Source organism: Staurois parvus, unplaced genomic scaffold (assembly GCF_062004578.1).
Source record: "Staurois parvus isolate SC_StPar_1 unplaced genomic scaffold, SC_StPar_1.0 ptg000020l, whole genome shotgun sequence".
NCBI lineage: Eukaryota > Metazoa > Chordata > Amphibia > Anura > Ranidae > Staurois > Staurois parvus.
The window spans coordinates 5,764,516-5,789,238 of NW_028317816.1; the positions used below are offsets into that span (position 1 = coordinate 5,764,516).

Consider the following 24,723-nt stretch of genomic DNA (forward strand, 5'->3'; position numbering starts at 1 on the left):
TTGGTGAGCATTACTACTTGTGACTTGCTTTACACCCTTGATTGCATTTGTAACATTTGATTATACCCTTGGCAGAAAAGGAAGAATGAAGCTTTTGTCACAATGAATTGACAGCACGGAAGCAAGGTGCTCTATTAGGAGGTGAGAAACGGCATCCTGCTTGTGTCTTTTCCTCAAGTTTCTGCTTGTGACATGCAGCTCCCAAAATCAAAGCTCGCAAGCTTGCTGTGGATGAGGTGGCCGAGTGGTTAAGGCGATGGACTGCTAATCCATTGTGCTCTGCATGCATGGGTTCGAATCCCATCCTCATCGAGCCCTTCGTCTAAAGGTGCACTGTTTTGTGCTTGCCGTGGACACCAGGCTGGCATAACCTAGGCTAAAAGGTCCAGCAAACTCGCAGGGCTTTGAAGAGATCAGCTGGAAGCATCAAGAGCAGGGCTGCTGCCTAAACCATGCCATTGCGGCAAAAAGCTCCCGAGGCCACTCTTAAAACCTTTTCAAAGGCTTAATCTGCAGCCAAAGAAAGGCGCTGCTGAGAGTCGAACTCAGGATCTCCTGTTTACTAGACAGGCGCTTTAACCAACTAAGCCACAGCACCACACCCAGACACTGTGCTCGTGCCAAAGGCAGACTTGTGTCAGCACAGGCACAGAACAGTTGTGAGGAACTTCTTGACAAATGTTACGCACATCAAGCTTCAAAATCTCTAACGCAGCATGAAAGGCAGAGGAGGAGATAGCAAAGGAGACTATGCAACATCCTTTTGAACTCATCACTCCTCCAAAAGTTGTTGTTTTTTTCTTTTTCTTCTTTTTTCATTGCTTATTTTTCTTAGCTGTTTGGTGCCAAGAAAAACCAGCTTACGAGTAGCTTGAAAACTTTCCAGCTTTGTACATTGTTTCTTTTTTGCTAAAAGGTTTAAGAGCCAAGGCTAAAACTCAGATATCTCTTGTGAAGTCAAGAGGTAACAGTGGGCCAATCCCACCTAATCTTATTTTAAACAGGCAGAGTCTGTGCTCTAGAATCAAACAATGGACCGAAAATAAAAGAAGGTGGGAAAAACCAATTTGCCCATCTTTTGGCTTCCACTCCCGTGAAGATGAAATGCATGCGGGCAAAAAGATTTGGGGAAGGAAACTATCTGCATCTTGCTTCAGACCGTTTCTTACGCTTCTAACTTTTCATTTGTCCCTTGGAAGACAGCAGGCAGACATCCTCCTGTTTTTGGAAGAACACAGAGTCCTTGATCTAGAGCTAATCAACAGGCTGAAAATGAACAAAGATGGGGAAGAAAAATAGGAACGCTGCCATTTTTCATACATCCTCCACCCTTGACGTTTGAATTCATGATCGCCAAGAGGAGTTTGTGAATATGACTATTTGTGGAAAGACATCCTGCATGTGTCTTTTAACCAAATGAATCATTGCCCGAGGTGAAGTCAAAGGGAACAGATACTGAAGCGGTGACAAGAGTTTTGGGACCCCAACCACAGTCAAACACTTTGCATTCATGTAAAAATGCCAGCCAGGTAGGAGAAAAGTGTAGACTTGAAATTGATGGTTGAGCTACATCTCTGAATGTCCTGGCAAAAGAGTGGCTCCATCCAGGCGAATTTCTCTTGACGCGGGCACAGTTCATCATCTAGAGCCAATAAAAAAGGAACAGCAGAAAGTGAAAAAAAAAGATGGGGAATACATGACATTTTGCACCTGTTGACGCTTCCTAATTCCATGCCGTTAGACTGCGTGTCTGCAGCAAAGTTGGTGAGCATTACTACTTGTGACTTGCTTTACACCCTTGATTGCATTTGTAACATTTGATTATACCCTTGGCAGAAAAGGAAGAATGAAGCTTTTGTCACAATGAATTGACAGCACGGAAGCAAGGTGCTCTATTAGGAGGTGAGAAACGGCATCCTGCTTGTGTCTTTTCCTCAAGTTTCTGCTTGTGACATGCAGCTCCCAAAATCAAAGCTCGCAAGCTTGCTGTGGATGAGGTGGCCGAGTGGTTAAGGCGATGGACTGCTAATCCATTGTGCTCTGCATGCATGGGTTCGAATCCCATCCTCATCGAGCCCTTCGTCTAAAGGTGCACTGTTTTGTGCTTGCCGTGGACACCAGGCTGGCATAACCTAGGCTAAAAGGTCCAGCAAACTCGCAGGGCTTTGAAGAGATCAGCTGGAAGCATCAAGAGCAGGGCTGCTGCCTAAACCATGCCATTGCGGCACAAAGCTCCCGAGGCCACTCTTAAAACCTTTTCAAGGGCTTAATCTGCAGCCAAAGAAAGGCACTGCTGAGAGTCGAACTCAGGATCTCCTGTTTACTAGACAGGCGCTTTAACCAACTAAGCCACAGCACCACACCCGGACACTGTGCTCGTGCCAAAGGCAGACTTGTGTCAGCACAGGCACAGAACAGTTGTGAGGAACTTCTTGACAAATGTTACGCACATCAAGCTTCAAAATCTCTAACGCAGCATGAAAGGCAGAGGAGGAGATAGCAAAGGAGACTATGCAACGTCCTTTTGAACTCATCACTCCTCCAAAAGTTGTTGTTTTTTTCTTTTTCTTCTTTTTTCATTGCTTATTTTTCTTAGCTGTTTGGTGCCAAGAAAAACCAGCTTACGAGTAGCTTGAAAACTTTCCAGCTTTGTACATTGCTTCATTTTTGCTAAAAGGTTTAAGAGCCAAGGCTACAACTCAGATATCTCTTGTGAAGTCAAGAGGTAACAGTGGGCCAATCCCACCTAATCTTATTTTAAACAGGCAGAGTCTGTGCTCTAGAATCAAACAATGGACCGAAAATAAAAGAAGGTGGGAAAAACCAATTTGCCCATCTTTTGGCTTCCACTCCCGTGAAGATGAAATGCATGCGGGCAAAAAGATTTGGGGAAGGAAACTATCTGCATCTTGCTTCAGACCGTTTCTTACGCTTCTAACTTTTCATTTGTCCCTTGGAAGACAGCAGGCAGACATCCTCCTGTTTTTGGAAGAACACAGAGTCCTTGATCTAGAGCTAATCAACAGGCTGAAAATGAACAAAGATGGGGAAGAAAAATAGGAACGCTGCCATTTTTCATACATCCTCCACCCTTGACGTTTGAATTCATGATCGCCAAGAGGAGTTTGTGAATATGACTATTTGTGGAAAGACATCCTGCATGTGTCTTTTAACCAAATGAATCATTGCCCGAGGTGAAGTCAAAGGGAACAGATACTGAAGCGGTGACAAGAGTTTTGGGACCCCAACCACAGTCAAACACTTTGCATTCATGTAAAAATGCCAGCCAGGTAGGAGAAAAGTGTAGACTTGAAATTGATGGTTGAGCTACATCTCTGAATGTCCTGGCAAAAGAGTGGCTCCATCCAGGCGAATTTCTCTTGACGCGGGCACAGTTCATCATCTAGAGCCAATAAAAAAGGAACAGCAGAAAGTGAAAAAAAAAGATGGGGAATACATGACATTTTGCACCTGTTGACGCTTCCTAATTCCATGCCGTTAGACTGCGTGTCTGCAGCAAAGTTGGTGAGCATTACTACTTGTGACTTGCTTTACACCCTTGATTGCATTTGTAACATTTGATTATACCCTTGGCAGAAAAGGAAGAATGAAGCTTTTGTCACAATGAATTGACAGCACGGAAGCAAGGTGCTCTATTAGGAGGTGAGAAACGGCATCCTGCTTGTGTCTTTTCCTCAAGTTTCTGCTTGTGACATGCAGCTCCCAAAATCAAAGCTCGCAAGCTTGCTGTGGATGAGGTGGCCGAGTGGTTAAGGCGATGGACTGCTAATCCATTGTGCTCTGCATGCATGGGTTCGAATCCCATCCTCATCGAGCCCTTCGTCTAAAGGTGCACTGTTTTGTGCTTGCCGTGGACACCAGGCTGGCATAACCTAGGCTAAAAGGTCCAGCAAACTCGCAGGGCTTTGAAGAGATCAGCTGGAAGCATCAAGAGCAGGGCTGCTGCCTAAACCATGCCATTGTGGCAAAAAGCTCCCGAGGCCACTCTTAAAACCTTTTCAAGGGCTTAATCTGCAGCCAAAGAAAGGCGCTGCTGAGAGTCGAACTCGGGATCTCCTGTTTACTAGACAGGCGCTTTAACCAACTAAGCCACAGCACCACACCCAGACACTGTGCTCGTGCCAAAGGCAGACTTGTGTCAGCACAGGCACAGAACAGTTGTGAGGAACTTCTTGACAAATGTTACGCACATCAAGCTTCAAAATCTCTAACGCAGCATGAAAGGCAGAGGAGGAGATAGCAAAGGAGACTATGCAACGTCCTTTTGAACTCATCACTCCTCCAAAAGTTGTTGTTTTTTTCTTTTTCTTCTTTTTTCATTGCTTATTTTTCTTAGCTGTTTGGTGCCAAGAAAAACCAGCTTACGAGTAGCTTGAAAACTTTCCAGCTTTGTACATTGCTTCATTTTTGCTAAAAGGTTTAAGAGCCAAGGCTACAACTCAGATATCTCTTGTGAAGTCAAGAGGTAACAGTGGGCCAATCCCACCTAATCTTATTTTAAACAGGCAGAGTCTGTGCTCTAGAATCAAACAATGGACCGAAAATAAAAGAAGGTGGGAAAAACCAATTTGCCCATCTTTTGGCTTCCACTCCCGTGAAGATGAAATGCATGCGGGCAAAAAGATTTGGGGAAGGAAACTATCTGCATCTTGCTTCAGACCGTTTCTTACGCTTCTAACTTTTCATTTGTCCCTTGGAAGACAGCAGGCAGACATCCTCCTGTTTTTGGAAGAACACAGAGTCCTTGATCTAGAGCTAATCAACAGGCTGAAAATGAACAAAGATGGGGAAGAAAAATAGGAACGCTGCCATTTTTCATACATCCTCCACCCTTGACGTTTGAATTCATGATCGCCAAGAGGAGTTTGTGAATATGACTATTTGTGGAAAGACATCCTGCATGTGTCTTTTAACCAAATGAATCATTGCCCGAGGTGAAGTCAAAGGGAACAGATACTGAAGCGGTGACAAGAGTTTTGGGACCCCAACCACAGTCAAACACTTTGCATTCATGTAAAAATGCCAGCCAGGTAGGAGAAAAGTGTAGACTTGAAATTGATGGTTGAGCTACATCTCTGAATGTCCTGGCAAAAGAGTGGCTCCATCCAGGCGAATTTCTCTTGACGCGGGCACAGTTCATCATCTAGAGCCAATAAAAAAGGAACAGCAGAAAGTGAAAAAAAAAGATGGGGAATACATGACATTTTGCACCTGTTGACGCTTCCTAATTCCATGCCGTTAGACTGCGTGTCTGCAGCAAAGTTGGTGAGCATTACTACTTGTGACTTGCTTTACACCCTTGATTGCATTTGTAACATTTGATTATACCCTTGGCAGAAAAGGAAGAATGAAGCTTTTGTCACAATGAATTGACAGCACGGAAGCAAGGTGCTCTATTAGGAGGTGAGAAACGGCATCCTGCTTGTGTCTTTTCCTCAAGTTTCTGCTTGTGACATGCAGCTCCCAAAATCAAAGCTCGCAAGCTTGCTGTGGATGAGGTGGCCGAGTGGTTAAGGCGATGGACTGCTAATCCATTGTGCTCTGCATGCATGGGTTCAAATCCCATCCTCATCGAGCCCTTCGTCTAAAGGTGCACTGTTTTGTGCTTGCCGTGGACACCAGGCTGGCATAACCTAGGCTAAAAGGTCCAGCAAACTCGCAGGGCTTTGAAGAGATCAGCTGGAAGCATCAAGAGCAGGGCTGCTGCCTAAACCATGCCATTGCGGCACAAAGCTCCCGAGGCCACTCTTAAAACCTTTTCAAGGGCTTAATCTGCAGCCAAAGAAAGGCGCTGCTGAGAGTCGAACTCAGGATCTCCTGTTTACTAGACAGGCGCTTTAACCAACTAAGCCACAGCACCACACCCGGACACTGTGCTCGTGCCAAAGGCAGACTTGTGTCAGCACAGGCACAGAACAGTTGTGAGGAACTTCTTGACAAATGTTACGCACATCAAGCTTCAAAATCTCTAACGCAGCATGAAAGGCAGAGGAGGAGATAGCAAAGGAGACTATGCAACGTCCTTTTGAACTCATCACTCCTCCAAAAGTTGTTGTTTTTTTCTTTTTCTTCTTTTTTCATTGCTTATTTTTCTTACCTGTTTGGTGCCAAGAAAAACCAGCTTACGAGTAGCTTGAAAACTTTCCAGCTTTGTACATTGCTTCATTTTTGCTAAAAGGTTTAAGAGCCAAGGCTACAACTCAGATATCTCTTGTGAAGTCAAGAGGTAACAGTGGGCCAATCCCACCTAATCTTATTTTAAACAGGCAGAGTCTGTGCTCTAGAATCAAACAATGAACCGAAAATAAAAGAAGGTGGGAAAAACCAATTTATACTATAGGTAGTTATTAAGAGGTTGTTAATTAAGTTATCGTGTCACCCAATGTTTGGTTTCCATTCAGTAGCCAAAAAAGGCATTCAAAAAAGGGGGGTTTGTGAAAAGAGATTCACAGAAAAGCGGCTACATTATGAACAGACCGTGACACTCAGAAAATTTTCCAAAAATTATGCTTTATTACACAGATATAAATATGACATATGGGCATTCGCCCTGGTTTACCATCACCTCAGTATGAGACAGTAACACACAGACCTAAAACCATATAAAATGACATCAAGACCGGTCTAAATGTATGTGCAACAGAAAAAGTGACTGCAAGAGTCTAATATCTCTGTAGTACAAACACACAGGTAAACACTTCCCAAAAGAGGTGTATCCAAAAATTATACCATAGGTATACCATAATATTGAATAGTGAATTTACACCAATATCATAATGGTGAATCCCGAACAGGGAATCCAAAAATTATACTATGGATATACGTATATCACATGTATGAAATGCAGTAAGCACAATAAGCGTGAAGAGGGGAACAGTAAGCCTCAGGCCTGTTTGGAAAAAGACATAAATGTCAAATATATGATGCAATACATTCCTGTGCCGGCACACGTGGTTGGGGCCCGTTCATCTGTAATGTGAACAGCTGTGTCATAAAGCTCTTGAATGGAAATAAGCCCCATTTATTCCCAGGATGGGAGAAAAGGTGCAGATTGCAGCACTCTGCTTGAAATGGTGTCTTCACCACTGTATGTGGACTACACACCACCCTTTGTAGGAAAAGCAAGACATATCCCAAGGAATCTTCTGCCTGTTGAACTATATGCGGTATGTCCTGTATCCTACACAAAGCACCATAATGTCCCCATCCTGTAGTGAAACAAATAATGTTGGAAGTCACTGACAGAGCTTGCACTCAATAAGATATGTAGGTCATATTGATCACAGAGGACCATATATCTAATGTCCTGTAACAATCCACTCACCACCTGTGCCGTGGATAAAGGGAATGAAAGAGATGTCCTTCATGGATATTGCCAAACACGGCCACAGAGGCCCAGGAACCACCGCTGACATCCGCCGATATACCGCGGGTTCCAGCCCCCTCTCAGCGCCTGTGCTGCTCACGCTTGCCTCATGGCATGTGAAGATGGCTTCCTCCTTATGGGTCAGCGTGCGTTCCACCTAGTGCGCATGACCGGAAGTGACGTATCTGACGTATGACGTCAACGCGTTTCGCCGATGGGCGTATCTCACTCAGCTTCGTCAGGACCAATGGGACAACTGCATTTCAATATCCTATTTATAGTGGGTAAAGACCCACCCATTTATGCAAAAGAGGTGACCTGCAGTTGTTCCTAATGGAAGAAAACAAGGGGGGGGGGCTAAATACTTAGCACAACTACTGGTCTTAATTAAAATTAAAAAGGCAGGCGGCTGGAGTCCACAGAGAGGGGAGAGGCTTAATATTTTTACCAAAACATATATTAATCAAAGGTCATAAATTACATATACCAGTCTGTTGGGGCTTTTGTCACACTTTAACCAGGAGATGGCGATATAAATCAGAGAATCACCAATTCCATCCACTGAATCGGGTTTTTAGGGAGACAATATCAATTATCAAAAGATACCAACAAATACCACAAGATGGCAATATAATCTGAAAATTCACATGAGGGTCATTATAACAAAAATACCCCAATTTTTTACATCCATCCTATGGTATGGTTATTGTTCAGAGACGAAAGGTATTAAGGGACATATAACCAGACAGTGAGTCCTTTTGCATTATTTAGAGCTATATAAAAAACTCATATCGTAATGTCATCCATATTTACGTTAACATTCCCAATATACACAGGTTTATCGCAATTCCAGCCATTAAGAGAAACTGAGAAATGCCATCAACTAACCGCCACATGGCAGTAAATCAGAGAATCAACAGTTCCATCTACTGAATCGGGTTTTTTGGGGGAGACAATATCAATTATCAGAAAATACCAACAAATACCACAAGATGGCAATATAATCTGAAAATTCACATGAGGGTCATAATAACAGAAATACCCCAGTTTTTTAACATCCATCCTATGGTATGGTTATTGTTCAGAGGCAGAAGGTATTAAGGGACATTTAACCAGACAGTAAGTCTTTTTGCATTGTTTAGAGCTATATAAAAAACTCATATCGTAAGATCATCCATATTTTCATTAATATTCCCAACACCGGTACATAGTCCCATAAACCTATTTTTCCAAAAACACTTGGAGATCACATTCCACATTTAACCCCTTAGGGTACAGTGTATCAAGTTTATATATCCAATGTTTCTCCTTTTTAAGCAGTTCTCTATCAAAATCACCTCTCCTCTGTGGGAAGTGCAGTGCATAGAAACCTTTTACTTTAGTGCCGTCCAGTTTACCTCCATGATATTTAGCGTAATGTTGGGCAAGGTTACTATCAGGATCATTTGATCTAATATCTCTAAAGTGTTCACCAATTCTTACTTTAAGTTGTCTTTTAGTCTTACCTACATACATCTTTTTACAGGGACAGGTTAAGATATATAATACCCTTACTGTGGAACAGTTTATAAGACTCTGAATCTTATAGTGAGTGTTATTTCCTGAATCATAAAAGGAATCCGTGCGATCCACATATTTGCAGATTTGACATTTTCCACATTTAAACATCCCCTTGGTACGTGATTTTAACCATGTTGTTTGTTTTAATGGTTGATAATCTGAATGAATAAGGAGGTCACCAAGATTTGGTGCTCTTCTTGCTACCATCTGGGGACGTTCACCTACAATCTTACTCAACCTGGGGCATTGAGTAAGAATCTTCCAGTGTTTTTCCAATATTAATTTAACATCTTGCCATTGAGCTCCAAATTGGGTAATCATTCTCACAGGCTGATCACTCAATCTAGCCTTCACTTCCTTTTTGGTAGATAATAAATCCTCACGATCAATTTGATATGCCCGTCTCCGAGCATTTCTAATTTGGGAGTGGGAATATCCCCTTTCTCTAAATCTTCTATAGAGATCCTGAGCCTCCATTTTAAAGTCATTGATGTTTGAGCAGTTTCTCCGACATCTCAAAAACTGTCCCACTGGAATCCCTGAGATCAGTGAACGTGGATGGTAGCTTCTTGCCTCTAATAGGGTATTGGCAGCAGTAGGTTTCCTATATGTCTTAGTGAGGAGTTTTCCATTTTCAAGTCTAATCTCCAGATCCAGAAAAGAAATACATCTTTCGTCACATATATATGTAAGTCCAATATTGAAGGAGTTCTGATTTAACTCTCCCAAAAATGATTTTAATTCCTCAGATGTTCCTTGCCACACAAGGAACACATCATCTATATATCTCAACCAGATCTGGACATTAGCAAGAAATCTTGATGATTTAAAGACAACCTGTTCCTCCCAAAACCCCAAATGGAGACATGCGTAGGCCGGAGCCCACGGTGCTCCCATACTAGTACCTCTAGTTTGTTGATAGAAGGTATTATTAAATTGAAAAAAGTTATGTTTTAAAGCAAACTCCAATAACTCACTAATGAATTCATTCTGTCCTCCCAAAGTAGGATATGTTTTTTCAAGAAAATAGGAAACTGATCTCACGCCACATTCATGTGGGATAGAGGTGTAAAGTGATTCCACATCTATTCCCACTAGAATGGAGTTATCCTTAATGATCATATTTTCAATCTTAGCCAACACATCCTTAGTGTCCCTCACATAAGAGGGAAGATTCGGAACCATATCCTTAAGAAACAAATCTATATATTTCCCTGTTTTATCTAGGGGACCATTAATGGCTGAAACAATAGGTCTACCTGGAGGGTTTTCTTGGTTTTTATGTATTTTGGGGATAATGTAAAACGTAGGGTGATTGAATTCTTCAGTTCTCAAATAGTCATATTCTTTCTTAGTTAACAAACCCACTTCTTTTCCTAGTGTCAAAATGGAATTTAATTTTTTAACCACCAGATGGAAAGGATTCGCAGTCACTTTCCTATATGTGGATGAGTCACTCAATAAGCGCTTCACCTCCCTGACATAGTCTTGTTCATTCAAAATCACTACATTGCCCCCTTTATCACTTCTCTTAATGACAATATCTTTGGTCTCTTTTAGTTCTTTAAGAGCTTTTCTTTCTTTTTTGGTAAGGTTATCACCAATTGGCATTTTCCACTCAAGATTTTTAAGGTCTTCAGCAACAAAATCTAGAAATGTCGAGATCCTCATATTGGAACGAATTTTCGGCATTTTTGTCGATCTAATATTTAGATCAACCTTTCTAATTATATTGTTGGAATTATTCAAGTTTGTTATACTTTCATCACCATCCTCATTTTCCTCTATGAGAGATATCAACATATCCAGTATCTTGCGGTCCTCCATGGACGAGTCGGAGGCCATATCCTCCAAACTGGTAGGATTACCATGTATCATTCTCAAGAAGACTTTTCTTAGAAATAAGTTCACATCTTTGAATACCTCGAACTCGTCCATGGGGGTCACTGGTGAGAAGGACATACCTTTGTTTAATAGAGAGATATGTTCCCTTTTGAGTGGAAAATTGGCCAAATTAATTACCTTTTTGTCATGAATATTCTCTTCTACTACCTCCTCTGACTTCTTGTTCTGCCCTTGTCCTCCTGATGTTTGTTTTTTAAGGATTCCTCTACTTTCTTTTTGGATCCTCTTCCCATCTGTGATTGATGGATATGAGGAGGTTCTCCATTTTGTTGGTCTAAAAAAAAGAAACAGATGTCATTGATGTCATTTTATATGGTTTTAGGTCTGTGTGTTACTGTCTCATACTGAGGTGATGGTAAACCAGGGCGAATGCCCATATGTCATATTTATATCTGTGTAATAAAGCATAATTTTTGGAAAATTTTCTGAGTGTCACGGTCTGTTCATAATGTAGCCGCTTTTCTGTGAATCTCTTTTCACAAACCCCCCCTTTTTGAATGGGAAAAACCAATTTGCCCATCTTTTGGCTTCCACTCCCGTGAAGATGAAATGCATGCGGGCAAAAAGATTTGGGGAAGGAAACTATCTGCATCTTGCTTCAGACCGTTTCTTACGCTTCTAACTTTTCATTTGTCCCTTGGAAGACAGCAGGCAGACATCCTCCTGTTTTTGGAAGAACACAGAGTCCTTGATCTAGAGCTAATCAACAGGCTGAAAATGAACAAAGATGGGGAAGAAAAATAGGAACGCTGCCATTTTTCATACATCCTCCACCCTTGACGTTTGAATTCATGATCGCCAAGAGGAGTTTGTGAATATGACTATTTGTGGAAAGACATCCTGCATGTGTCTTTTAACCAAATGAATCATTGCCCGAGGTGAAGTCAAAGGGAACAGATACTGAAGCGGTGACAAGAGTTTTGGGACCCCAACCACAGTCAAACACTTTGCATTCATGTAAAAATGCCAGCCAGGTAGGAGAAAAGTGTAGACTTGAAATTGATGGTTGAGCTACATCTCTGAATGTCCTGGCAAAAGAGTGGCTCCATCCAGGCGAATTTCTCTTGACGCGGGCACAGTTCATCATCTAGAGCCAATAAAAAAGGAACAGCAGAAAGTGAAAAAAAAAGATGGGGAATACATGACATTTTGCACCTGTTGACGCTTCCTAATTCCATGCCGTTAGACTGCGTGTCTGCAGCAAAGTTGGTGAGCATTACTACTTGTGACTTGCTTTACACCCTTGATTGCATTTGTAACATTTGATTATACCCTTGGCAGAAAAGGAAGAATGAAGCTTTTGTCACAATGAATTGACAGCACGGAAGCAAGGTGCTCTATTAGGAGGTGAGAAACGGCATCCTGCTTGTGTCTTTTCCTCAAGTTTCTGCTTGTGACATGCAGCTCCCAAAATCAAAGCTTGCAAGCTTGCTGTGGATGAGGTGGCCGAGTGGTTAAGGCGATGGACTGCTAATCCATTGTGCTCTGCATGCATGGGTTCGAATCCCATCCTCATCGAGCCCTTTGTCTAAAGGTGCACTGTTTTGTGCTTGCCGTGGACACCAGGCTGGCATAACCTAGGCTAAAAGGTCCAGCAAACTCGCAGGGCTTTGAAGAGATCAGCTGGAAGCATCAAGAGCAGGGCTGCTGCCTAAACCATGCCATTGTGGCAAAAAGCTCCCGAGGCCACTCTTAAAACCTTTTCAAAGGCTTAATCTGCAGCCAAAGAAAGGCGCTGCTGAGAGTCGAACTCAGGATCTCCTGTTTACTAGACAGGCGCTTTAACCAACTAAGTCACAGCACCACACCAAGACACTGTGCTTGTGCCAAAGGCAGACTTGTGTCAGCACAGGCACAGAACAGTTGTGAGGAACTTCTTGACAAATGTTACGCACATCAAGCTTCAAAATCTCTAACGCAGCATGAAAGGCAGAGGAGGAGATAGCAAAGGAGACTATGCAACGTCCTTTTGAACTCATCACTCCTCCAAAAGTTGTTGTTTTTTTCTTTTTCTTCTTTTTTCATTGCTTATTTTTCTTAGCTGTTTGGTGCCAAGAAAAACCAGCTTACGAGTAGCTTGAAAACTTTCCAGCTTTGTACATTGCTTCATTTTTGCTAAAAGGTTTAAGAGCCAAGGCTACAACTCAGATATCTCTTGTGAAGTCAAGAGGTAACAGTGGGCCAATCCCACCTAATCTTATTTTAAACAGGCAGAGTCTGTGCTCTAGAATCAAACAATGGACCGAAAATAAAAGAAGGTGGGAAAAACCAATTTGCCCATCTTTTGGCTTCCACTCCCGTGAAGATGAAATGCATGCGGGCAAAAAGATTTGGGGAAGGAAACTATCTGCATCTTGCTTCAGACCGTTTCTTACGCTTCTAACTTTTCATTTGTCCCTTGGAAGACAGCAGGCAGACATCCTCCTGTTTTTGGAAGAACACAGAGTCCTTGATCTAGAGCTAATCAACAGGCTGAAAATGAACAAAGATGGGGAAGAAAAATAGGAACGCTGCCATTTTTCATACATCCTCCACCCTTGACGTTTGAATTCATGATCGCCAAGAGGAGTTTGTGAATATGACTATTTGTGGAAAGACATCCTGCATGTGTCTTTTAACCAAATGAATCATTGCCCGAGGTGAAGTCAAAGGGAACAGATACTGAAGCGGTGACAAGAGTTTTGGGACCCCAACCACAGTCAAACACTTTGCATTCATGTAAAAATGCCAGCCAGGTAGGAGAAAAGTGTAGACTTGAAATTGATGGTTGAGCTACATCTCTGAATGTCCTGGCAAAAGAGTGGCTCCATCCAAGCGATTTCTCTTGACGCGGGCACAGTTCATCATCTAGAGCCAATAAAAAAGGAACAGCAGAAAGTGAAAAAAAAAGATGGGGAATACATGACATTTTGCACCTGTTGACGCTTCCTAATTCCATGCCGTTAGACTGCGTGTCTGCAGCAAAGTTGGTGAGCATTACTACTTGTGACTTGCTTTACACCCTTGATTGCATTTGTAACATTTGATTATACCCTTGGCAGAAAAGGAAGAATGAAGCTTTTGTCACAATGAATTGACAGCACGGAAGCAAGGTGCTCTATTAGGAGGTGAGAAACGGCATCCTGCTTGTGTCTTTTCCTCAAGTTTCTGCTTGTGACATGCAGCTCCCAAAATCAAAGCTCGCAAGCTTGCTGTGGATGAGGTGGCCGAGTGGTTAAGGCGATGGACTGCTAATCCATTGTGCTCTGCATGCATGGGTTCGAATCCCATCCTCATCGAGCCCTTCGTCTAAAGGTGCACTGTTTTGTGCTTGCCGTGGACACCAGGCTGGCATAACCTAGGCTAAAAGGTCCAGCAAACTCGCAGGGCTTTGAAGAGATCAGCTGGAAGCATCAAGAGCAAGGCTGCTGCCTAAACCATGCCATTGCGGCACAAAGCTCCCGAGGCAACTCTTAAAACCTTTTCAAGGGCTTAATCTGCAGCCAAAGAAAGGCGCTGCTGAGAGTCGAACTCAGGATCTCCTGTTTACTAGACAGGCGCTTTAACCAACTAAGCCACAGCACCACACCCGGACACTGTGCTTGTGCCAAAGGCAGACTTGTGTCAGCACAGGCACAGAACAGTTGTGAGGAACTTCTTGACAAATGTTACGCACATCAAGCTTCAAAATCTCTAACGCAGCATGAAAGGCAGAGGAGGAGATAGCAAAGGAGACTATGCAACGTCCTTTTGAACTCATCACTCCTCCAAAAGTTGTTGTTTTTTTCTTTTTCTTCTTTTTTCATTGCTTATTTTTCTTAGCTGTTTGGTGCCAAGAAAAACCAGCTTACGAGTAGCTTGAAAACTTTCCAGCTTTGTACATTGCTTCATTTTTGCTAAAAGGTTTAAGAGCCAAGGCTACAACTCAGATATCTCTTGTGAAGTCAAGAGGTAACAGTGGGCCAATCCCACCTAATCTTATTTTAAACAGGCAGAGTCTGTGCTCTAGAATCAAACAATGGACCGAAAATAAAAGAAGGTGGGAAAAACCAATTTGCCCATCTTTTGGCTTCCACTCCTGTGAAGATGAAATGCATGCGGGCAAAAAGATTTGGGGAAGGAAACTATCTGCATCTTGCTTCAGACCGTTTCTTACGCTTCTAACTTTTCATTTGTCCCTTGGAAGACAGCAGGCAGACATCCTCCTGTTTTTGGAAGAACACAGAGTCCTTGATCTAGAGCTAATCAACAGGCTGAAAATGAACAAAGATGGGGAAGAAAAATAGGAACGCTGCCATTTTTCATACATCCTCCACCCTTGACGTTTGAATTCATGATCGCCAAGAGGAGTTTGTGAATATGACTATTTGTGGAAAGACATCCTGCATGTGTCTTTTAACCAAATGAATCATTGCCCGAGGTGAAGTCAAAGGGAACAGATACTGAAGCGGTGACAAGAGTTTTGGGACCCCAACCACAGTCAAACACTTTGCATTCATGTAAAAATGCCAGCCAGGTAGGAGAAAAGTGTAGACTTGAAATTGATGGTTGAGCTACATCTCTGAATGTCCTGGCAAAAGAGTGGCTCCATCCAGGCGAATTTCTCTTGACGCGGGCACAGTTCATCATCTAGAGCCAATAAAAAAGGAACAGCAGAAAGTGAAAAAAAAAGATGGGGAATACATGACATTTTGCACCTGTTGACGCTTCCTAATTCCATGCCGTTAGACTGCGTGTCTGCAGCAAAGTTGGTGAGCATTACTACTTGTGACTTGCTTTACACCCTTGATTGCATTTGTAATATTTGATTATACCCTTGGCAGAAAAGGAAGAATGAAGCTTTTGTCACAATGAATTGACAGCACGGAAGCAAGGTGCTCTATTAGGAGGTGAGAAACGGCATCCTGCTTGTGTCTTTTCCTCAAGTTTCTGCTTGTGACATGCAGCTCCCAAAATCAAAGCTCGCAAGCTTGCTGTGGATGAGGTGGCCGAGTGGTTAAGGCGATGGACTGCTAATCCATTGTGCTCTGCATGCATGGGTTCGAATCCCATCCTCATCGAGCCCTTCGTCTAAAGGTGCACTGTTTTGTGCTTGCCGTGGACACCAGGCTGGCATAACCTAGGCTAAAAGGTCCAGCAAACTCGCAGGGCTTTGAAGAGATCAGCTGGAAGCATCAAGAGCAGGGCTGCTGCCTAAACCATGCCATTGCGGCACAAAGCTCCCGATTCCACTCTTAAAACCTTTTCAAGGGCTTAATGTGCAGCCAAAGAAAGGCGCTGCTGAGAGTCGAACTCAGGATCTTCCTGTTTACTAGACAGGCGCTTTAACCAACTAAGCCACAGCACCACACCCGGACACTGTGCTCGTGCCAAAGGCAGACTTGTGTCAGCACAGGCACAGAACAGTTGTGAGGAACTTCTTGACAAATGTTACGCACATCAAGCTTCAACATCTCTAACGCAGCATGAAAGGCAGAGGAGGAGATAGCAAAGGAGACTATGCAACGTCCTTTTAAACTCATCACTCCTCCAAAAGTTGTTGTTTTTTTCTTTTTCTTCTTTTTTCATTGCTTATTTTTCTTAGCTGTTTGGTGCCAAGAAAAACCAGCTTACGAGTAGCTTGAAAACTTTCCAGCTTTGTACATTGCTTCATTTTTGCTAAAAGGTTTAAGAGCCAAGGCTACAACTCAGATATCTCTTGTGAAGTCAAGAGGTAACAGTGGGCCAATCCCACCTAATCTTATTTTAAACAGGCAGAGTCTGTACTCTAGAATCAAACAATGGACCGAAAATAAAAGAAGGTGGGAAAAACCAATTTGCCCATCTTTTGGCTTCCACTCCCGTGAAGATGAAATGCATGCGGGCAAAAAGATTTGGGGAAGGAAACTATCTGCATCTTGCTTCAGACCGTTTCTTACGCTTCTAACTTTTCATTTGTCCCTTGGAAGACAGCAGGCAGACATCCTCCTGTTTTTGGAAGAACACAGAGTCCTTGATCTAGAGCTAATCAACAGGCTGAAAATGAACAAAGATGGGGAAGAAAAATAGGAACGCTGCCATTTTTCATACATCCTCCACCCTTGACGTTTGAATTCATGATCGCCAAGAGGAGTTTGTGAATATGACTATTTGTGGAAAGACATCCTGCATGTGTCTTTTAACCAAATGAATCATTGCCCGAGGTGAAGTCAAAGGGAACAGATACTGAAGCGGTGACAAGAGTTTTGGGACCCCAACCACAGTCAAACACTTTGCATTCATGTAAAAATGCCAGCCAGGTAGGAGAAAAGTGTAGACTTGAAATTGATGGTTGAGCTACATCTCTGAATGTCCTGGCAAAAGAGTGGCTCCATCCAGGCGAATTTCTCTTGACGCGGGCACAGTTCATCATCTAGAGCCAATAAAAAAGGAACAGCAGAAAGTGAAAAAAAAAGATGGGGAATACATGACATTTTGCACCTGTTGACGCTTCCTAATTCCATGCCGTTAGACTGCGTGTCTGCAGCAAAGTTGGTGAGCATTACTACTTGTGACTTGCTTTACACCCTTGATTGCATTTGTAACATTTGATTATACCCTTGGCAGAAAAGGAAGAATGAAGCTTTTGTCACAATGAATTGACAGCACGGAAGCAAGGTGCTCTATTAGGAGGTGAGAAACGGCATCCTGCTTGTGTCTTTTCCTCAAGTTTCTGCTTGTGACATGCAGCTCCCAAAATCAAAGCTCGCAAGCTTGCTGTGGATGAGGTGGCCGAGTGGTTAAGGCGATGGACTGCTAATCCATTGTGCTCTGCATGCATGGGTTCGAATCCCATCCTCATCTAGCCCTTTGTCTAAAGGTGCACTGTTTTGTGCTTGCCGTGAACACCAGGCTGGCATAACCTAGGCTAAAAGGTCCAGCAAACTCGCAGGGCTTTGAAGAGATCAGCTGGAAGCATCAAGAGCAGGGCTGCTGCCTAAACCATGCCATTGTGGCAAAAAGCTCCCGAGGCCACTCTTAAAACCTTTTCAAAGGCTTAATCTGCAGCCAAAGAAAGGCGCTGCTGAGAGTCGAACTCAGGATCTCCTGTTTACTAGACAGGCGCTTTAACCAACTAAGTCACAGCACCACACCAAGACACTGTGCTTGTGCCAAAGGCAGACTTGTGTCAGCACAGGCACAGAACAGTTGTGAGGAACTTCTTGACAAATGTTACGCACATCAAGCTTCAAAATCTCTAACGCAGCATGAAAGGCAGAGGAGGAGATAGCAAAGGAGACTATGCAACGTCCTTTTGAACTCATCACTCCTCCAAAAGTTGTTGTTTTTTTCTTTTTCTTCTTTTTTCATTGCTTATTTTTCTTAGCTGTTTGGTGCCAAGAAAAACCAGCTTACGAGTAGCTTGAAAACTTTCCAGCTTTGTACATTGCTTCATTTTTGCTAAAAGGTTTAAGAGCCAAGGCTACAACTCAGATATCTCTTGTGAAGTCAAGAGGTAACAGTGGGCCAATCCCACCTAATCTTATTTTAAACAGGCAGAGTCTGTGCTCTAGAATCAAACAATGGACCGAAAATAAAAGAAGGTGGGAAAAACCAATTTGCCCATCTTTTGGCTTCCACTCCCGTGAAGATGAAATGCATGCGGGCAAAAAGATTTGGGGAAGGAAACTATCTGCATCTTGCTTCAGACCGTTTCTTACGCTTCTAACTTTTCATTTGTCCCTTGGAAGACAGCAGGCAGACATCCTCCTGTTTTTGGAAGAACACAGAGTCCTTGATCTAGAGCTAATCAACAGGCTGAAAATGAACAAAGATGGGGAAGAAAAATAGGAACGCTGCCATTTTTCATACATCCTCCACCCTTGACGTTTGAATTCATGATCGCCAAGAGGAGTTTGTGAATATGACTATTTGTGGAAAGACATCCTGCATGTGTCTTTTAACCAAATGAATCATTGCCCGAGGTGAAGTCAAAGGGAACAGATACTGAAGCGGTGACAAGAGTTTTGGGACCCCAACCACAGTCAAACACTTTGCATTCATGTAAAAATGCCAGCCAGGTAGGAGAAAAGTGTAGACTTGAAATTGATGGTTGAGCTACATCTCTGAATGTCCTGGCAAAAGAGTGGCTCCATCCAAGCGATTTCTCTTGATGCGGGCACAGTTCATCATCTAGAGCCAATAAAAAAGGAACAGCAGAAAGTGAAAAAAAAAGATGGGGAATACATGACATTTTGCACCTGTTGACGCTTCCTAATTCCATGCCGTTAGACTGCGTGTCTGCAGCAAAGTTGGTGAGCATTACTACTTGTGACTTGCTTTACACCCTTGATTGCATTTGTAACATTTGATTATACCCTTGGCAGAAAAGGAAGAATGAAGCTTTTGTCACAATGAATTGACAGCACGGAAGCAAGGTGCTCTATTAGGAGGTGAGAAACGGCATCCTGCTTGTGTCTTTTCCTCAAGTTTCTGCTTGTGACATGCAGCTCCCAAAATCAAAGCTCGCAAGCTTGCTGTGGATGAGGTGGCCGAGTGGTTAAGGCGATGGACTGCTAATCCATTGTGCTCTGCATGCATGGGTTCGAATCCCATCCTCATCGAGCCCTTCGTCTAAAGGTGCACTGTTTTGTGCTTGCCGTGGACACCAGGCTGGCATAACCTAGGCTAAAAGGTCCAGCAAACTCGCAGGGCTTTGAAGAGATCAGCTGGAAGCATCAAGAGCAAGGCTGCTGCCTAAACCATGCCATTGCGGCACAAAGCTCCCGAGGCAACTCTTAAAACCTTTTCAAGGGCTTAATCTGCAGCCAAAGAAAGGAGCTGCTGAGAGTCGAACTCAGGATCTCCTGTTTACTAGACAGGCGCTTTAACCAACTAAGCCACAGCACCACACCCGGACACTGTGCTCGTGCCAAAGGCAGACTTGTGTCAGCACAGGCACAGAACAGTTGTGAGGAACTTCTTGACAAATGTTACGCACATCAAGCTTCAAAATCTCTAACGCAGCATGAAAGGCAGAGGAGGAGATAGCAAAGGAGACTATGCAACGTCCTTTTGAACTCATCACTCCTCCAAAAGTTGTTGTTTTTTTCTTTTTCTTCTTTTTTCATTGCTTATTTTTCTTAGCTGTTTGGTGCCAAGAAAAACCAGCTTACGAGTAGCTTGAAAACTTTCCAGCTTTGTACATTGCTTCATTTTTGCTAAAAGGTTTAAGAGCCAAGGCTACAACTCAGATATCTCTTGTGAAGTCAAGAGGTAACAGTGGGCCAATCCCACCTAATCTTATTTTAAACAGGCAGAGTCTGTGCTCTAGAATCAAACAATGGACCGAAAATAAAAGAAGGTGGGAAAAACCAATTTGCCCATCTTTTGGCTTCCACTCCTGTGAAGATGAAATGCATGCGGGCAAAAAGATTTGGGGAAGGAAACTATCTGCATCTTGCTTCAGACCGTTTCTTACGCTTCTAACTTTTCATTTGTCCCTTGGAAGACAGCAGGCAGACATCCTCCTGTTTTTGGAAGAACACAGAGTCCTTGATCTAGAGCTAATCAACAGGCTGAAAATGAACAAAGATGGGGAAGAAAAATAGGAACGCTGCCATTTTTCATACATCCTCCACCCTTGACGTTTGAATTCATGATCGCCAAGAGGAGTTTGTGAATATGACTATTTGTGGAAAGACATCCTGCATGTGTCTTTTAACCAAATGAATCATTGCCCGAGGTGAAGTCAAAGGGAACAGATACTGAAGCGGTGACAAGAGTTTTGGGACCCCAACCACAGTCAAACACTTTGCATTCATGTAAAAATGCCAGCCAGGTAGGAGAAAAGTGTAGACTTGAAATTGATGGTTGAGCTACATCTCTGAATGTCCTGGCAAAAGAGTGGCTCCATCCAGGCGAATTTCTCTTGACGCGGGCACAGTTCATCATCTAGAGCCAATAAAAAAGGAACAGCAGAAAGTGAAAAAAAAAGATGGGGAATACATGACATTTTGCACCTGTTGACGCTTCCTAATTCCATGCCGTTAGACTGCGTGTCTGCAGCAAAGTTGGTGAGCATTACTACTTGTGACTTGCTTTACACCCTTGATTGCATTTGTAATATTTGATTATACCCTTGGCAGAAAAGGAAGAATGAAGCTTTTGTCACAATGAATTGACAGCACGGAAGCAAGGTGCTCTATTAGGAGGTGAGAAACGGCATCCTGCTTGTGTCTTTTCCTCAAGTTTCTGCTTGTGACATGCAGCTCCCAAAATCAAAGCTCGCAAGCTTGCTGTGGATGAGGTGGCCGAGTGGTTAAGGCGATGGACTGCTAATCCATTGTGCTCTGCATGCATGGGTTCGAATCCCATCCTCATCGAGCCCTTCGTCTAAAGGTGCACTGTTTTGTGCTTGCCGTGGACACCAGGCTGGCATAACCTAGGCTAAAAGGTCCAGCAAACTCGCAGGGCTTTGAAGAGATCAGCTGGAAGCATCAAGAGCAGGGCTGCTGCCTAAACCATGCCATTGCGGCAAAAAGCTCCCGAGGCCACTCTTAAAACCTTTTCAAAGGCTTAATCTGCAGCCAAAGAAAGGCGCTGCTGAGAGTCGAACTCGGGATCTCCTGTTTACTAGACAGGCGCTTTAACCAACTAAGCCACAGCACCACACGCAGACCCTGTGCTCGTGCCAAAGGCAGACTTGTGTCAGCACAGGCACAGAACAGTTGTGAGGAACTTCTTGACAAATGTTACGCACATCAAGCTTCAAAATCTCTAACGCAGCATGAAAGGCAGAGGAGGAGATAGCAAAGGAGACTATGCAACGTCCTTTTGAACTCATCACTCCTCCAAAAGTTGTTGTTTTTTTCTTTTTCTTCTTTTTTCATTGCTTATTTTTCTTAGCTGTTTGGTGCCAAGAAAAACCAGCTTACGAGTAGCTTGAAAACTTTCCAGCTTTGTACATTGCTTCATTTTTGCTAAAAGGTTTAAGAGCCAAGGCTACAACTCAGATATCTCTTGTGAAGTCAAGAGGTAACAGTGGGCCAATCCCACCTAATCTTATTTTAAACAGGCAGAGTCTGTACTCTAGAATCAAACAATGGACCGAAAATAAAAGAAGGTGGGAAAAACCAATTTGCCCATCTTTTGGCTTCCACTCCCGTGAAGATGAAATGCATGCGGGCAAAAAGATTTGGGGAAGGAAACTATCTGCATATTGCTTCAGACCGTTTCTTACGCTTCTAACTTTTCATTTGTCCCTTGGAAGACAGCAGGCAGACATCCTCCTGTTTTTGGAAGAACACAGAGTCCTTGATCTAGAGCTAATCAACAGGCTGAAAATGAACAAAGATGGGGAAGAAAAATAGGAACGCTGCCATTTTTCATACATCCTCCACCCTTGACGTTTGAATTCATGATCGCCAAGAGGAGTTTGTGAATATGACTATTTGTGGAAAGACATCCTGCATGTGTCTTTTAACCAAATGAATCATTGCCCGAGGTGAAGTCAAAGGGAACAGATACTGAAGCGGTGACAAGAGTTTTGGGACCCCAACCACAGTCAAACACTTTGCATTCATGTAAAAATGCCAGCCAGGTAGGAGAAAAGTGTAGACTTGAAATTGATGGTTGAGCTACATCTCTGAATGTCCTGGCAAAAGAGTGGCTCCATCCAGGCGAATTTCTCTTGACGCGGGCACAGTTCATCATCTAGAGCCAATAAAAAAGGAACAGCAGAAAGTGAAAAAAAAAGATGGGGAATACATGACATTTTGCACCTGTTGACGCTTCCTAATTCCATGCCGTTAGACTGCGTGTCTGCAGCAAAGTTGGTGAGCATTACTACTTGTGACTTGCTTTACACCCTTGATTGCATTTGTAACATTTGATTATACCCTTGGCAGAAAAGGAAGAATGAAGCTTTTGTCACAATGAATTGACAGCACGGAAGCAAGGTGCTCTATTAGGAGGTGAGAAACGGCATCCTGCTTGTGTCTTTTCCTCAAGTTTCTGCTTGTGACATGCAGCTCCCAAAATCAAAGCTCGCAAGCTTGCTGTGGATGAGGTGGCCGAGTGGTTAAGGCGATGGACTGCTAATCCATTGTGCTCTGCATGCATGGGTTCGAATCCCATCCTCATCGAGCCCTTCATCTAAAGGTGCTCTGTTTTGTGCTTGCCGTGGACACCAGGCTGGCATAACCTAGGCTAAAAGGTCCAGCAAACTCGCAGGGCTTTGAAGAGATCAGCTGGAAGCATCAAGAGCAGGGCTGCTGCCTAAACCATGCCATTGCGGCACAAAGCTCCCGATTCCACTCTTAAAACCTTTTCAAGGGCTTAATGTGCAGCCAAAGAAAGGCGCTGCTGAGAGTCGAACTCAGGATCTTCCTGTTTACTAGACAGGCGCTTTAACCAACTAAGCCACAGCACCACACCCGGACACTGTGCTCGTGCCAAAGGCAGACTTGTGTCAGCACAGGCACAGAACAGTTGTGAGGAACTTCTTGACAAATGTTACGCACATCAAGCTTCAACATCTCTAACGCAGCATGAAAGGCAGAGGAGGAGATAGCAAAGGAGACTATGCAACGTCCTTTTAAACTCATCACTCCTCCAAAAGTTGTTGTTTTTTTCTTTTTCTTCTTTTTTCATTGCTTATTTTTCTTAGCTGTTTGGTGCCAAGAAAAACCAGCTTACGAGTAGCTTGAAAACTTTCCAGCTTTGTACATTGCTTCATTTTTGCTAAAAGGTTTAAGAGCCAAGGCTACAACTCAGATATCTCTTGTGAAGTCAAGAGGTAACAGTGGGCCAATCCCACCTAATCTTATTTTAAACAGGCAGAGTCTGTACTCTAGAATCAAACAATGGACCGAAAATAAAAGAAGGTGGGAAAAACCAATTTGCCCATCTTTTGGCTTCCACTCCCGTGAAGATGAAATGCATGCGGGCAAAAAGATTTGGGGAAGGAAACTATCTGCATCTTGCTTCAGACCGTTTCTTACGCTTCTAACTTTTCATTTGTCCCTTGGAAGACAGCAGGCAGACATCCTCCTGTTTTTGGAAGAACACAGAGTCCTTGATCTAGAGCTAATCAACAGGCTGAAAATGAACAAAGATGGGGAAGAAAAATAGGAACGCTGCCATTTTTCATACATCCTCCACCCTTGACGTTTGAATTCATGATCGCCAAGAGGAGTTTGTGAATATGACTATTTGTGGAAAGACATCCTGCATGTGTCTTTTAACCAAATGAATCATTGCCCGAGGTGAAGTCAAAGGGAACAGATACTGAAGCGGTGACAAGAGTTTTGGGACCCCAACCACAGTCAAACACTTTGCATTCATGTAAAAATGCCAGCCAGGTAGGAGAAAAGTGTAGACTTGAAATTGATGGTTGAGCTACATCTCTGAATGTCCTGGCAAAAGAGTGGCTCCATCCAGGCGAATTTCTCTTGACGCGGGCACAGTTCATCATCTAGAGCCAATAAAAAAGGAACAGCAGAAAGTGAAAAAAAAAGATGGGGAATACATGACATTTTGCACCTGTTGACGCTTCCTAATTCCATGCCGTTAGACTGCGTGTCTGCAGCAAAGTTGGTGAGCATTACTACTTGTGACTTGCTTTACACCCTTGATTGCATTTGTAACATTTGATTATACCCTTGGCAGAAAAGGAAGAATGAAGCTTTTGTCACAATGAATTGACAGCACGGAAGCAAGGTGCTCTATTAGGAGGTGAGAAACGGCATCCTGCTTGTGTCTTTTCCTCAAGTTTCTGCTTGTGACATGCAGCTCCCAAAATCAAAGCTCGCAAGCTTGCTGTGGATGAGGTGGCCGAGTGGTTAAGGCGATGGACTGCTAATCCATTGTGCTCTGCATGCATGGGTTTGAATCCCATCCTCATCGAGCCCTTTGTCTAAAGGTGCACTGTT

General features: G+C 43.2%; 14 non-coding genes across 14 annotated transcripts; 9 read left to right on the forward strand and 5 right to left on the reverse strand.

Annotated features, from left to right (window-relative positions):
- Positions 1-230: 230 nt before the first annotated feature.
- Positions 231-312, forward strand: TRNAS-GCU (transfer RNA serine (anticodon GCU)). Its single transcript has one exon. It is a non-coding gene; the product is annotated as a tRNA-Ser (tRNA).
- A 212-nt stretch (positions 313-524) lies between these two features.
- On the reverse strand, positions 525-598 carry TRNAT-AGU (transfer RNA threonine (anticodon AGU)). Its single transcript has one exon. It is a non-coding gene; the product is annotated as a tRNA-Thr (tRNA).
- Positions 599-1,991: 1,393 nt separating this feature from the next.
- On the forward strand, positions 1,992-2,073 carry TRNAS-GCU (transfer RNA serine (anticodon GCU)). Its single transcript has one exon. It is a non-coding gene; the product is annotated as a tRNA-Ser (tRNA).
- A 212-nt stretch (positions 2,074-2,285) lies between these two features.
- Positions 2,286-2,359, reverse strand: TRNAT-AGU (transfer RNA threonine (anticodon AGU)). Its single transcript has one exon. It is a non-coding gene; the product is annotated as a tRNA-Thr (tRNA).
- Positions 2,360-3,752: 1,393 nt separating this feature from the next.
- Positions 3,753-3,834, forward strand: TRNAS-GCU (transfer RNA serine (anticodon GCU)). Its single transcript has one exon. It is a non-coding gene; the product is annotated as a tRNA-Ser (tRNA).
- Positions 3,835-5,807: 1,973 nt separating this feature from the next.
- Positions 5,808-5,881, reverse strand: TRNAT-AGU (transfer RNA threonine (anticodon AGU)). The gene has a single exon. It is a non-coding gene; the product is annotated as a tRNA-Thr (tRNA).
- Positions 5,882-12,288: 6,407 nt separating this feature from the next.
- TRNAS-GCU (transfer RNA serine (anticodon GCU)) lies at positions 12,289-12,370 on the forward strand. Its single transcript has one exon. It is a non-coding gene; the product is annotated as a tRNA-Ser (tRNA).
- Positions 12,371-14,048: 1,678 nt separating this feature from the next.
- TRNAS-GCU (transfer RNA serine (anticodon GCU)) lies at positions 14,049-14,130 on the forward strand. The gene has a single exon. It is a non-coding gene; the product is annotated as a tRNA-Ser (tRNA).
- Positions 14,131-14,342: 212 nt separating this feature from the next.
- On the reverse strand, positions 14,343-14,416 carry TRNAT-AGU (transfer RNA threonine (anticodon AGU)). The gene has a single exon. It is a non-coding gene; the product is annotated as a tRNA-Thr (tRNA).
- Positions 14,417-15,809: 1,393 nt separating this feature from the next.
- On the forward strand, positions 15,810-15,891 carry TRNAS-GCU (transfer RNA serine (anticodon GCU)). Its single transcript has one exon. It is a non-coding gene; the product is annotated as a tRNA-Ser (tRNA).
- A 3,440-nt stretch (positions 15,892-19,331) lies between these two features.
- TRNAS-GCU (transfer RNA serine (anticodon GCU)) lies at positions 19,332-19,413 on the forward strand. Its single transcript has one exon. It is a non-coding gene; the product is annotated as a tRNA-Ser (tRNA).
- Positions 19,414-19,625: 212 nt separating this feature from the next.
- TRNAT-AGU (transfer RNA threonine (anticodon AGU)) lies at positions 19,626-19,699 on the reverse strand. Its single transcript has one exon. It is a non-coding gene; the product is annotated as a tRNA-Thr (tRNA).
- Positions 19,700-21,092: 1,393 nt separating this feature from the next.
- TRNAS-GCU (transfer RNA serine (anticodon GCU)) lies at positions 21,093-21,174 on the forward strand. Its single transcript has one exon. It is a non-coding gene; the product is annotated as a tRNA-Ser (tRNA).
- A 1,679-nt stretch (positions 21,175-22,853) lies between these two features.
- TRNAS-GCU (transfer RNA serine (anticodon GCU)) lies at positions 22,854-22,935 on the forward strand. Its single transcript has one exon. It is a non-coding gene; the product is annotated as a tRNA-Ser (tRNA).
- The last annotated feature ends 1,788 nt before the right edge of the window (positions 22,936-24,723 follow it).